At 44.1% G+C, this 14,600-nt stretch overlaps 1 non-coding gene and 1 pseudogene across 1 annotated transcript; both read right to left on the reverse strand.

Moving 5' to 3' along the window:
- The window catches only part of LOC121842431, a 14,733-nt pseudogene extending 1,396 nt beyond the window's left edge, over nucleotides 1-13,337 (reverse strand).
- On the reverse strand, nucleotides 6,592-6,741 carry LOC121842432. The gene has a single exon (XR_006081106.1). It is a non-coding gene; the product is annotated as a small nucleolar RNA SNORD15 (small nucleolar RNA).
- Nucleotides 13,338-14,600: the final 1,263 nt, after the last annotated feature.

Raw genomic sequence — 14,600 nt, forward strand, 5'->3', positions numbered from 1 at the left:
TGCCCCCCCCCCGGGTGTCACCTCAGTGGTCTGTTCCTGGAAGGCGTACAGGATGCCGTCGATCAGCTGCTCCTCCAGCTTGTGGTCGATGTCAGCAGCTCCCAGGTTCCCCATGATCTTCTCTATGGTCTCCATCACCATCTTCCTGTACTGCTCTGCCTCGTCCTTCAGGTCATCTACAATACGAGAGATGATCTCTGCTGCTCCCACCTTATTGGCCAGCTCCACTGTGGTGTCCACCAGCTAGAAGATGGGCAGACATACAGGGAAGAGGTTAGCTCACAGACCCAAAAAACACCAGACACGAATCAGCTACGACCGGATTCTAAATGTTAGTGAGTTATTGTAATTCTTTGTATTTTACCAGTTTATCCCATTGAGGCTAAAAATATATAGAGATTTTATTGTCATAAAATTGACTACAACTGATTTATGATTGGTTAAACATTTAGTTTTAGTTTAGATCTGTAATCAAGCCAGTCAGCATAAGGGATATGCATGGAGTCGTTCCTGTTTGAGCTGCGTCTGTACCTACCTGTCTGTAGTTGCGTCTGTCCAGGGCCATCCTGTGCTGCCAGAAGTGCTTGAAGAAGGAGGCAGGATCTCTGTCTTGATGTAGTTGGCCTCCACACCGTCAGTACCACAACACTGTTTCACCACCTGGAAGAGAGGGGGGACAATGGGGGTTAGAAACAGGCCACACACCAATTCACTTTGAAGTGTAATACGTAGCATGTGTAACTTATTTTCGTTCTGGAAATGTAACCAACAGGTGCAGGGTGAGAACAGAAGTGAACTGGATGTCAGATCTGCCAGCTCTCATGTTGGTGTCCATCTAGTGGAGTACAAGCTCTGATCTGATAGGTCGAACAAGTGAGAATGAGTCGAACACACACACACACACACACACACACACACACACACACACACACACACACACACACACACACACACACACACACACACACACACACACACACACACACACACACGCGCGCGCAGGCTCCCTCACCTTGAGCACGATCTTCTTCATCTCCTCATCAGGGGACTGGAACTCTCTGATGAGGATCAGCATGACCTCTCTGGTGTAGTAGTTAGCGTACTCAGCATCCATTAGAGGGATCAGGTAGCCAATGGCCTTCAGGAACGCAGCCAGACCCTGGGACCCAGAGGGGAGAGGTGAGAGTTAACTCCGTTACTGTATCCAGACAATTTTGCCGTTTTAAAGATAGTTTGCTGCAATTCTACACCTTTTTCCATGGCTTATGCCATGTTCTCATGCCATCTGAGTGACTCAAACATAACGTTTTAGCTCACACTAAAAACGCCCCAAACATTTTTGCTTCTATAATTTGTATTATAATGTACATCTTATTTTGGGGGGTGGCGGCCACTATTGAATGAATATAGGGGAAACACCTGTACAGGCGAGATCCTGAAAAGAAGTTGTATTGTGATGTCAAGTAAACTAGTTTGTATTAACCTGTTTTAGGAATGTAATCAACAGGTGCAGGGTGAGAACAGAGGTGAACTGCATGTCAGATCTGCCAGGTCTCTTGTTGGTGTCCATCTAGTGGAGTACTAGCTCTGATCTGACCACGGACCAGTCCAACAGGCGAGAATGATTCGCAGGCATGTGACAAAGCAATGTGTCCTCACCTTTCCTCTGTGCTGTCGGATACCCTTCCACAGAGGTTTGAGTACGGAGTCAAAGGACTCGATACCGTAGGGCGTGGCAGCCTCCGCCAGGGCGGCGATGGCCAGGGCACTGATGGTCCGCACCTTCTGCTGCTCATCCACCAGACCTGAGGGGGCAGACACGGCGGGGTCAGATCATCATATATGTTATCCTTCTTTGTAAAGTGTATTGTGACCAACGATGCACTTTAAAATAAACTTGAAATGTCATCCCTCGCACCCTAGATACTAGAAAACTAATCTACTTGAGTCAAATATACTAGTCATTACTAAATATGGTGGTAGGCAGGATGGCACAACTAATGTAATAGTACATTAGTTATGTACTATAACTAAAAACTAATCTACCCCCTCAGGTCCAATAGCATCCTCAGGCAGTGGTCCCTCACCATGCTCGATGATCTCCACCAGACTCCTCAGATGGGGCAGGATGGCACAGCCCATGAGGATGGCGATCTGCTGGACAATCTTGATGCCCGTGTGGCGGGCCTGCCAAGACTTCTTGCTCTTACACACAGCTTTGAGGAAGGGCAAGAGGGAGGGGATACCCAGAGCGGACGCTACGACAGCAAAAGCCCTTGCTGTTGTATTTCTGACGTATTCATCCATGTTGTCAATATCAGGTCTCATGGTGGAGATCATAGTGGCCAGGCCGGCAGCCTAGAGGGGGAGGGAGGAAGGGAGGGTAAGAGATCAACTAAGATGAATAGGTGTTTATGATAGTGCTTGCATAGACATCCTAAGTATACTTTTCTAATGTGATTTCAGGTCAAAATGTATTTGCTACTTGCTTTAGGGATGTGACCAACAAGGTGAGAACAGAAATGAACTGGATGTCAGACTGGCTAGTTCTCCTGCTGGGTTTTCATCTAACGAAGTACCAGCCCTGATCTGACCAAGGACCGGTCCAACAGGCATACGACCCAACTGTGGTGGGTGTGTGAGTACATTATAGGGCTGGAAGTGGGGCTCACCTTGGCCAAATTAGAGATGATCTCTCTGCCCTCCACTCTGGCATAGTAATCTTCATCAATCAGCAGGGGCTCAATCACCACCAGGATCTGGGGAACAGAGAGTCAATTAGTGAGGGCCAATCTCGGCACAGGAGACATATTGCAAACCGAGTCAGTGAGTCCCTCGCTCTCACACGTGACGACCCACCTTGTGTACATATGGGCGGACCAGGTCATCTAGCTTGTAGAGGATGCGGTCTATGACCTTGACCAGCAGGTGGCGCTCCTGGTCCTCCAGAGTAGGAGACATGAGCAGGGGCAGGATCTGGTTGAACAGGGGCCCTGCTCCAAACTCCCTTGCCTTGTCTGTGATCTGACGCAGGGCAGCCTGAGAAGGGACGCAAGGGGTTAGACTGGACGGTTGACTTTTCAGTGGTGAGAGTTATACACAAAAAGGAAGATGGAGCTAAGTCTATAGAGATGAAAAGTAACACTAGATAGGCCTATGTCAAACCTTCCTAAATCAGATTGTGCTGATAATGGCAGCCATCTTGGTCAGGGAAATGTTCCATTAAATTCTGTGGTCAAGACTAGAGGTCGACCGATGATGATTTTTCAACGCCGATACCGATTATTGGAGGACCAAAAAAGCCAATACCAATATTTTATTTGTAATAATGACAATTACAAAAATACTGAATGAACACTTATTTTAACTTAATATAATACATAAAATCATCTTAATCATAAATCATTAAATCAATTTAGCCTCAAGTAAATATTGAAACATGTTTAATTTGGTTTAAATAATGCAAAAACAAAGTGTTGAAGAAGAAAGTAAAAGTGCAATATGTGCCATGTAAGAAAGCTAACGTTTAAGTTCCTTGCTCAGAACATGAGAACATATGAAAGCTGGTGGTTCCTTTTAACACGAGTCTTCAATATTCCCAGGTAAGAAGTTAAGGTGTAGTTATTATAGGAATTCTAGGACTATTTCCCTCTATACCATTTGTATTTCATTAACCCTTGACTATTAGATGTTCTTATAGTATTGCCAGTGTAACAGTATAGCTTCCGTCCCTCTCATCGCTCCTCCCTGGGCTTGAACCAGCAACACAATGACAACAGCCACCATCGAAGCAGCGTTACCCATGCAGAGCAAGGGGAACAACTACTAGAAGTCTCAGAGCGAGTGACGTTTGAAACGCTATTAGCGCGCGCTAACTAGCTAGCCATTTCACTTCGGTTACACCAGCCTCATCTCGAGTTGATAGGCTTGAAGTCATAAACAGAGCAATGCTTGTCGCAAAATGAAGAGCTGCTGGCAAAACGCATGAAAGTGCTGTTTGAATGAATGTTTACGCGCCTGCTTCTGCCTACCACCGCTCAGTCAGATACTTGTATGCTCAGTCAGATTATATGCAACGCAGGACACGCTAGATAATATCTAGTAATATCATCAACCATGTGTAGTTAACTAGTGATTATGATTGATTGTTTTTTATAAGATAAGTTTAATGCTAGTGTGACAAAAACCAAAAGGGATCTGCACACTCCCTCTACATGGGAAGACAACTCTGCTACAGGACATCCATGGGACCTCATGGAACCATGGACTACACCTACTGATAATGGACACCAGGGGGAGACAGAGGAGATACCAATCATAGACTTCTCTCAGCTGAGACTTGAAACACCACACCCAACAGTGGAAACAACCAGCTGGTATCATCAAGTGTAATCTACTCATCAGACCACGGAAGCAGAGCTATGGGCGTCAGTACTCTGTGACTTAGACTTAGAAGGGTGAATCAGAATGATGTAAGAGAGCTATCACTGTGCACTTGACAGAAACCATAACATTGCGCAGTGTGGTCCAGCACTTTGCGAACTTCCCATTGTGCAGTTTACAGAGCTATCATTGTGCAGCATAAAAAAAAAGTATATAAAGAGAACAGAGATCATGAGAGAACCATGATTCTCACTGACATATGAGACAGACTTCATATGGAGAATCATCATTAGGTAAATTTACTATTGCACTATACTCTCTTTGACAGACTTAAACAATATTCAAGAACTGGTTAAATGTTGCTTAAGTATTAATTGGATCATTAACTGAATCTACCTGGTTAAGCTCTGTGAAGCCGAAACTGAGTCTCTGAAACACAGGGGTCTAGACACCTCTTGATCACAGACAAAGCGGCATTCGCACAGTGACACATCAGGTCCAGAAGTGATTAGCAATGTAAAGAAACGGCCCAATACCAGTCATAGTAATATTGAGTCTATACACAGAGTTGGAAGTGAATAGTAGTAAGGTATTAGAATTCAGAATCAAGCATTATTACTGAGAGAATACCAATTACATGAAAGTGACCAAGGGGACTGAGCATTTAAGGTAATTGAACTCTTTTTGCTATTTAGTCAATATTGTTAGAAGTGTTAATGAATTTAAAGTTTTGCAATATTATCTGGCATTAGTATAAAGTGTATTAAGGATTGATTGAGCACTATTGATGTATTATGACTGTATAACCATTGAATTGTAATGATGTGTATAAGACAAAAAACAGAGTGACTTAATAAAAGCTTGAAACTTTGACAACTAGGCCAGATTAACGATCTGGAGAGCAAACGCCTTTGACACTCTCACTGAACAGAAAGTGACCCTGGTTATAGGTTAAAGTGATTGCACTAAAGAATATTTCATTGTGTGGACAATAATATATTTTTAGGAGAGTCAAAACATAGACCAATACTAGTTTCCAAGTGACTACTAGCTGACAAGCATAATAACTAACAGAAGATTAGATATTAGGTATTGATATATAAGAGAAGACGACAAGGTAAGGGAGTATAGGAAGAATCTATAAACATAAAGTAATAAAGTACTCATCTATCCAAGGCCCCATACTAGACCGGAAATAAGGGAGTGACAATGTGAACGAAGGAACAAACCCAACTCACGCGAAGGGCCATTACGAATAAATAGAAGGGTTGGTAGGGCCGCACGGCTAGGCCCTTGTTACACCGAAGTAACTAAAATGCTAAAGTACTCTGCCCAGCCAGAGGACGGGGTAGAGGCTTTTGCTGCAGGTATTGGGCTAAAGTCAGCACCGTGACACTAGCTAGCAACTTACCTTGGCTTACTGCATTCGCGTAACAGGCAGTCTCCTTGTGGAGTGCAACGAGAGAGAGGCAGGTCGTTATTGCGTTGGACTAGTTAACTGTAAGGTTGCAAGATTGGATCCCCCGAGCTGACAAGGTGAAGATCTGTCGTTCTGCCCCTGAACGAGGCAGTTAACCCACCATTCCTAGGCCGCCATTGAAAATAAGACTGTGATCTTAACTGACTTGGCTAGTTAAATAAAAAGGCATAAAAAAATATACAATTTTTATTTTTTTAAATCGGCGCCCAAAAATACCGATTTCTGATGGTTGAAATCGGCCCGAATTAATCGGCCATTCCGTTTAATCGGTCGACCACTAGTCAAGACTATGAGGACAGTTGGTATCTGGTCTCACCTTTCTCATGGGAGGTGTTCCGTTCTTGATCTTCAGCAGTAGTTTCATGATCTTACGTTCCTTCTGTTCCTCTGGGCTCAGAGTGGACTCATCTACCTCAACAAGCAGTTTGTCAAAGTACTGAATGTCGTCTGGTTTGAGGAAGGGCAGGTTCCCACTGGGCTGGTCGTTGATCTGCTTCATGGAGCGGTCCTCCTGCTGCATATGGAAGCCCGTCATGCCCCCCATGGGGGTGGGGGTGGCAGACAGCTTCCGGGCCGGGGTACGGATGGGCACATAGCCTGCTGGTGGGGGAAGGACCTGTGGAGGGAGGTGAGGGGATGAAACGTTAGTACTGTTCATTTATCATACTTTAGTGATTCACTTTATTTACTTCAGTTCCATTCACTCTTTCCCTGTATTGGAATCGAGCCCTTCTCAGACAAATGCCTCAATGTCTTCAACTGAAGAGACACGCTGCTTGTGGGGATCCCAACCCAGAGACACAGAACGTGACCCTGGCCCAGTGACCCCAGAGACAGAATGTGTCCCGTTCCAACTCGTCATTGTATCATCACCGAAGACCATTCAATCACTTAATATAGATACTGCATTTGATGTGACAATGTTCTGGGGAGTGTGTGAGTGTGTGTACCTTGTATCCTTCTGGGAACATGGCATCCAGCTCATCGTCTGTGAGAGGTCGGTTCCTCTCGTCTATCTCCCTCTCCCAACGCCAGGCCTGCAGCTGCTCTGGGGTCATGCTCATCAGGTGACCTGACAGGATAGGAAATGCATGCATAATGTAAACATGCCTCAATAACCCAGTATCATGACTTAGTGGAACATTCTACTACTTCTATTCCTACTACTAGTAAATGAACAAGTACATAATATCAATTCACCAACAGTTATCAGTGTTAAATGATATTCTACCTCTAAGGAATTTAAAATGGGTTTCAAAGGCCTGACAGGAAGGCTAGGTGATTAACAGTACCTGGAGAAGGAGTGGCCATATTCATGGCAGGGGTTCCGATAGGAGTTTTCCCAGGGGTCATCAGTGGTGTGGAAGAGCCCATCTGGCTGGCGGGGTCTCATCCCAACGGGATTTCCTTTTACTGGCCCCGGGGTGGGGGTCTCTCCCACTGACTCGTCTCCTCTGTCTGTACGGGGGTCTCAGCCCAACCACTTCCATGACCAGGGGTCTCCTCTCCGTCTTGGGGGTTTCGTCCCATCGGTTTTTGCGCACGCTGCCTGTGGCTCCCCGTGTCCAGGGTGGTGTGTCCCGGTGTGTCCCCTCTGCCTGGCGTGGCTGCTCCAGCCGGGGTGTGGCTAGGGTGGGGTCCCACATTCGGGAGCTGGGGTGGCCCCTGGGGTCTCACTGCCCTTGTTCCTTCCGGGGTCTCGTCCCAGCGGCTGTTGGAGGGTGTGGCCAGGGGTGTGTCCTGGGGTCTGCTGTATGTGTGGTAGGGCGTGTCCAGGAATAAAGGGCTCAGTGAGTTCTCACAGTACAGAAATGTAAACTGGAGAAGCACGGTTGAGTTACTTTGTTCCACTAGGATCTTAAAAGGCACATTTTAAGTCAAGGCAAATAAACTGCCCCAAAAACACTTCTATATCATTTGCTGATCGAACACCCGACCAAAAAAAAAAAAATAATTGTAAGGATACAAACGGGATCTGATGAACTAAGATAATAAGTTTTACCTCAGCAGCCTGATCGGCCTGGTCCCAGCTGGACATCTTCTTCGGTGTGCCGGCGTTGCTGGGGTTCCTGATTGGTCCTGTTTCTCGGCCGTCTGGTCCCAGCGGCGTTTACGCTTTGCGGCGGCAGCAGCAGCAGCAGCCTGGGAGGCAGCAGAGCCGTTGACAGCCTTCAGGTCTCCTGTTTTGGCCTTCTCTGCCATCTGCTGACGGATCTCTTTCTGCATGGAGGGAAAGCAAGAGACAGTGAGAACACCAACCAAAGGATACACACAATAGGGGAAAGTTTCCTGTGAGATTTGTAGGACTTAAGTCTATTGTAGGCAACGATACACCACACTGAACGACACAATTTCATTGTGTGGGTGAATTTATTATAAACTGGGTGGTTGGAGCCCTGAAGACTGATTGTTTGAAAGCCATGGTATATCAGACTGTATACCACAGGTATGACAGAACGTGATGTTTACTTTTCTAATTACATTAGTAACCAATTTATAAAAGCAATAAGGCACCTCAGGGGTTTGTGGGATATGGCCAATATACCACGACTAAGTGCTGTATCCAGGAGCTCAGTGCATAAGAACAGCTATTAGCAATGGTATATTGGCCATATACCACACCCACTCGGGCCTTATTGCTTAATTATATCCTTTATGGACACACATCACTCAGAAACATAACCTCAAGACAAAGCCATGCCCTTGGTCTAAAGCAGTGTTTACCAACCCTGGTCCTCCAGTACCCCCACCAGAACACCTTTTCATTGTAGTCCCAGACAAACACACCTCCTTCAGTTCATTGAGGGCTTGTTGATTAGTTGACAAGTTGAATCAGGTGTGCTTATCCAGGATTACAATAAAAATGTGTATTGTCGGGGGTACTGGAGGACCACAAAGGGGGTTTATGTGGTCTGTCTTACCTCCTCTTTGGTCAGGTGCTGCTCCTTCATGACGTCCATGTACGACCTGGACTGCAGCTTAGGGTCCGGCGTTTTGCCCCTGCGCGAAAGAGCACCAACAAGACACAGGGCAGCCGATTAGAAAACGCCCCCAGGACCCGGCTTCATAACACACACAGCAAGCACAACAACACAGCCAGCTCAGCTAGGCCCTCACTTTTCTTTAGGAAACATTTACTGGTTTAGTTCCTTAAGCTGAATCACAACAAGACAACCCTAGATACACAACATACAGACAGTCTCTCTTGCTTGCCTTACATACAAACATAGCTGTCTAAAAAAAAAACAGGCAGATACATTGAGAAACAGCGGAGGTTGTTTTGTCTTTCTTTCAAGGAGATAACAGGAGAGGATAAAGCCATCACTGATGCAGGGGTCCTGGGCTGTGCTCTCCAGAATACGTACACTTTCAGTGCCAAGGGTCCTTCTGCAGTCAGACTTCAACCGGCAGAAAAGAAGCCTAGAAAATGTCTATTTACCATTAGTAACACTTTGGAAAAGGGTTGGAACTCACACACATAAGCATACCACCTGTGATTTGTTTTATTTACGTCACAAAAGAAAAATCCTCCTGGGGCTCAAACTTCAAAGTAAAAATAAATAAAATATCCCCCAGAGTGCGAATTACTGATAGCATTTTAAGAAAATGAAGTCAAGATTTTTTAAACCAAATCTAGGAATGTTCTGTGAGATAAATGTGTAGCTACTTTATGTAACCCAGGGCAGGGAGAGTATATCTATATATATGTAGTAACACGTATACCTGAGGGGCAGTGGAGGCAACTTTTAGATCCATACGATCAATACCTTAGTTTCAGGGGAACTGGCCACATGCTACTGAACAGTCGCTAGTTTGACCTTGGAGTCCACTGCTATTCCAACTTCGTAAATGTAGATCTTGACTTCCTTTTTAGAAAATGTTTTAAAAAATATATATATATATTATGAATTACAAGATAAATCTAAAGCAAAAGACCACCATAAAATGGCAGAGGTTTCAATTTAATTCTATAAAAATAAGTCTTTGGTAGAAGACAAAATAAAAGGTTGTTGGGGTAGAGGTTTGTTGGGGTATAGCTGCTTTTCCCCCACCCAGACAGACAACCAGCCAGTGGACCCTGACAAAACTGACAAGCGCACACTTCTGTCTGTTCACCATAACCTACACAGGATGAGTTGCTGCACCCTTAAGAGACTGCAGTACAGGACTGGCAAAGCAGTACTGCTGTAGGAGAGAAATTAAGGACAGTTAGTATGGGCCTGTGGAATTGCGGCACACAGATTTCTTGATATGTTTCTATTTTACAAAGATGTGAAATAGAAATATAATTCCACAACATATTTGTATATGACAGAGCTGTCTACATGCAGGTTTGATACAGCCCTACCCCCAGACTACATTGAGGCACTAAGGCCAATTAAATCTCAGACCCTACAGGCAAATTGTTGCATTACAAATAAATTGTTGCAACATGTAAATAAACATACTGTAAACTTAATCTACAAGGTATGTGTTTAGTTAATCAAAAGCTTAATGGCTAGTCAAGCTGTAGTCTGAGAAATAGGCCATCCTTGGTTACTGACAGGCTATGCAGTTCATTCTAACGAACAAACATACATTTAAGCTGGCAAGACAAACAAGTTGTAGCCAGGTTTAAGCTTTGAGAAATGTGAATATATGTAAGTGACGGCTCCGTGCCCTGTGAGAGGTAAGGGACAGGACAATTACTGGAGACAAAGCCCTTTGGCCGTCACTGTAATCCACTCTACTACTTAGACCCCTGGAGCCCAAGTTAAGATCCCTGACCAGACTTGGACTAAATGCCATTTAAAATGGGCTTGAAATCTGAAACCATAACTCACTAGTATTGTTGATGACAACTGCACTATAGTTTGTGTGTGAGTCTCACAATCGACTATGTTCTCATCTCTTCTAATGGAACTTCCCTAGCCCCTAGAAGTCTGACAAGCCTGCAGTGGTGGTAACTGACCATAAACCTGCACAATGATACTATAGTGGAGTGAAGAAGGAAGGGCCACTTGGAACAAAAAGGGTGGTAAAATAGCATTGCTTATTACGAGTGTTCTTGTTTTACACAGGAATACTTTGAAGCCTCAGATCTGTACCCAGGTGGGTCGGCAATCTGGGGGCATTCCTTGACTGGGAGCCAAGCTTCAGACAGCCAGCACATTTCTGGCTTCTGACTGCCTCGTGATGGGGTGGTTTGTGTGTGCGGTAATGGGGTCATTGCGTTACCGCTTACTGGGTACAGCAGGGTGCAGCACATTGTATGAGCAGGTGAATTACCCCAAGGATAAGCATTAAATCACAAACAATTAAAAACATGTTGCTACTCACATTACCCAATACCTTTCTTTAAATTAAACAGTTCATGATATAGATAGCCACATGTGTCTGTTAACCCTTCGAGACACTCACAGGCGACCTGCCACCCATGTAGTATTAGGTATAATAGTCTGTAACCAAGACAACAACCACCTAACCACCTCTCCCTAAAACATATGGACCCACTTACTGGCAAAAGTTGAATTTCCCACAACTTCGCACAACTTAATTAGTTTACAATTATTCTAATTTTCGGGAAAAAAAAAAAAAACTTGTATCTGCCAGGTTTGCACCAAAAGCAAAGAGATTTTATTGAGACAAAATGATGAGTGATAAAAAAGACACCCTCGGGGCAGAAAATATTACCAAGGGAAGGTCTTAGTCTGGGGAGCAAGCAGGTGCACAGTGCTCGAAGGGCTAAGCAGCAAGAGGTGGGTTGGAACCCTTGAAAGGCATCCATGGGATCATGGCAGATACAGTACTACACATAACATATATCAGGGGAGGACACTATGGAGGGAACATGGAGGGTGAAATTTACCGTCTGCAAAGGGGTCAAGACGCTCCGGAGAGATGATCATCTGTCGACGTCTGGCCTTGTACTCGTCTTCACGCTCTGCAATCTTAGCGGGCCGGTGTTCGGCGAACGGGTCGTACTGAGAGGAGAGACAACACAGCATGTTACAATACATGTCATCATGGTAAACATTACAGAGTTTGATAAGTAGCCATTCTAAAAATGGTGTCTATGACAAGATATGAGCAGGATAATTATGCAAATCCAAAACATTAGCACTAAGATTTGGTAAAGGTACTCTTGTCAGTTCTGAACTCCAATGTAGAATTCTACAGGAAGAGAGGAAGATGGTGTTGCGAACCTGTTCATCTGACTGTGGTATTGCATTGAGTATAGCCACCGGAGCGTGATATCCCGGTTTCTTCTGTCCAAGTAGACTCGTTGATGAGTCCTCCTCATCATCCTGAAAATAAGAGAGACAAGAGTCTGGTCAAGCCTAGCCATTTAAGGCAGACTCTCCCCAGCTCGAGGACAACAAGACATATTGGTGTAGCCAACTCCATAAAAAAACAGACAGTGGAATAGCTGATGTCTGACCCTAGGAAGAGAAAGAGGATTTCAGTGTTGCATACAGCAGATGACGTGCAACACTTTCCCAAGTTACAAAGAAAACATGCATCATTTACATCACAGGATTTGACATCAGGACTTACATCCTCCTGTTCATTGGCGCGATGGAGGTGACATATCCAGCGAGCGGCTATCGCTGCCACCGTAGATCTCCTGGTCGTAGTATCCAGTAGAGTCCAGGCCCACACCCTGATCTCCTCCCTCCTCCCACCAGGGCAGCTTTCATGCCCTGGATCTCCAGGATCTGGGCCTCGATGTCTGGGGGAAGAACAATAGTCATTGACCATCTGGGCATGTTGACAACATCACCAATGATGTCAAGCATATTACCAAATCAAATGCGATTTTACATTAATGTAAATGAATAAGCAGCAGTGACAGGTTATACATGAACTAAAATAGATGCCATTGCAACGAATTATTAAGCTTGACTACCATGCTCAAATCGTGCGCTGTGTTGACAAGTAGGGCCTGCTAAATTAGTTTCAATTTTAGCTTGCCAACGGCTAGATAAACCACATAGCTAGCAACTTACAGAATATCCGGCAGGATTAGTTGGATTACGTTATGTAGTTCTTTAGCATTACCTTCAACGCCATCTTAACTAGGTAGATTTTACAACACCAATGTGACGCTGTAGCCATATCAATATCATAGCAAGTTACGCATGTCTACATCTACACAAACCTCCCATAAATAGTATCAAGAGCACACTAATATATATATTTTTTTAAGGCAATCATGCTTATTGAAATTGTGTATTATCTAGGTTAGCTAGCTTAGTAGCGAAGGGACGCCATTATCTATTATGCGCCCGGCCTCGTTACGTCTAGATTGTCAACATCATGTCACGAATGAAAATAGAGCTAAGACATATAACGTTAGCTGACTTATAAACAGATGCATTTTGTCGTATATTTACTATGAAACTGACGTAAGTAAAATTAGGTTATAATAGTATTTTAAAACACGTTGTAAATAAATAATCTTACCTTCGTGTGTTTTGGCGATCTTCGCCATTTTGGTGGTTCAGTAAGACTGAAACCGGAAAATCAAAATTAATTAATATCCGTTCTGCAAAAATAGATGCGCAGGCGTGTGTAAAAACAGAGAAAATGTACATTTGTGTCTAAATATCACAGTTCCCAGTTGCTTGAGAGGGACATTTCTGAGGTTTTTAAATTTCAATTAAAATACTTAACGCCCTAAAATTAGTTTGGCTATGAGAAAAACAGGAAGTTTTAATATTGTGAATAAACTAACCAATTCATTGGGTATGAAATCAAAGTAGCACTTTGAGGGAACTGTTAATAAATGTATGCTGAAAATCCAAAAACGTAAACCACCATAGAATATAGTATATATTTGATTTATCTATTATAAATAAACACAGGCCAGGCTGGGAGTAGCACACGGTAAGCTGAAGGGAAGCGACCCTGGAGAAGATGAAGTGCCCTGCTCAATGGCACATTAGTGGTGCCTGAGATATTGATATCAATCACCCTTACGTACATTGGTTAGCTGAAGTTTCTCTAGAAACTAGCTTAAATTCTAAATGACCATTTTATAATTATATTATTAATACAGTCAATGTTATTACAATATGCTTGGCCTGATATGCAGTTCACTTGTAAAAGCATAACCTGTGTCTCCATATCACATTACTCAGTCAGAAGCATTACAAGAACCATGCTATGGGGAAGAAAATATACAGTGACGGTTTTGACACACTATTTGGTCCTAAACAGAGAGTACACACTGGCAGAATACCTGACCACTGTAACTGAACCAAAAATTATGGAAAGCTTTGACTACATATAGACTCAGTGAGTGTAACAGTATAGCTTCCGTCCCTCTCCTCGCCCTTCCTGGACTCGAACCAGGAACCCTCTGCACACATCAACAGGCAGCCTCGAAGCATCGTTACCCATCGCTCCACAAACCACTACTTCAAGGTCTCAGAGTGACGTCACCGATCGAAACGCTCTTAGCGCGCACCACCGCTAACTAGCTAGCCATTTCACATCGGTCACATGAGCATAGCCTATTGAGAGAGGCTCCCATAGGCAGACCTGGCTCTCAAGAGAAGACAGGCTATGTGCACACTGCCTTCAAAATGAGGTAGAAACTAAGCTGCACTTCCTAACCTCCTGCCAAATGTATGACCATATTAGAGACCCATATTTTCCTCAGATTACACAGACCCACAAAGAATTCTAAAACAAACCCAATTTTGGGTGAAATAACACAGTGTGCCATCACAGCAGCCATATTTGTGACCTG

The sequence above is a fragment of the Oncorhynchus tshawytscha genome, unplaced genomic scaffold (assembly GCF_018296145.1).
Source record: "Oncorhynchus tshawytscha isolate Ot180627B unplaced genomic scaffold, Otsh_v2.0 Un_contig_5408_pilon_pilon, whole genome shotgun sequence".
Lineage (NCBI taxonomy): Eukaryota > Metazoa > Chordata > Actinopteri > Salmoniformes > Salmonidae > Oncorhynchus > Oncorhynchus tshawytscha.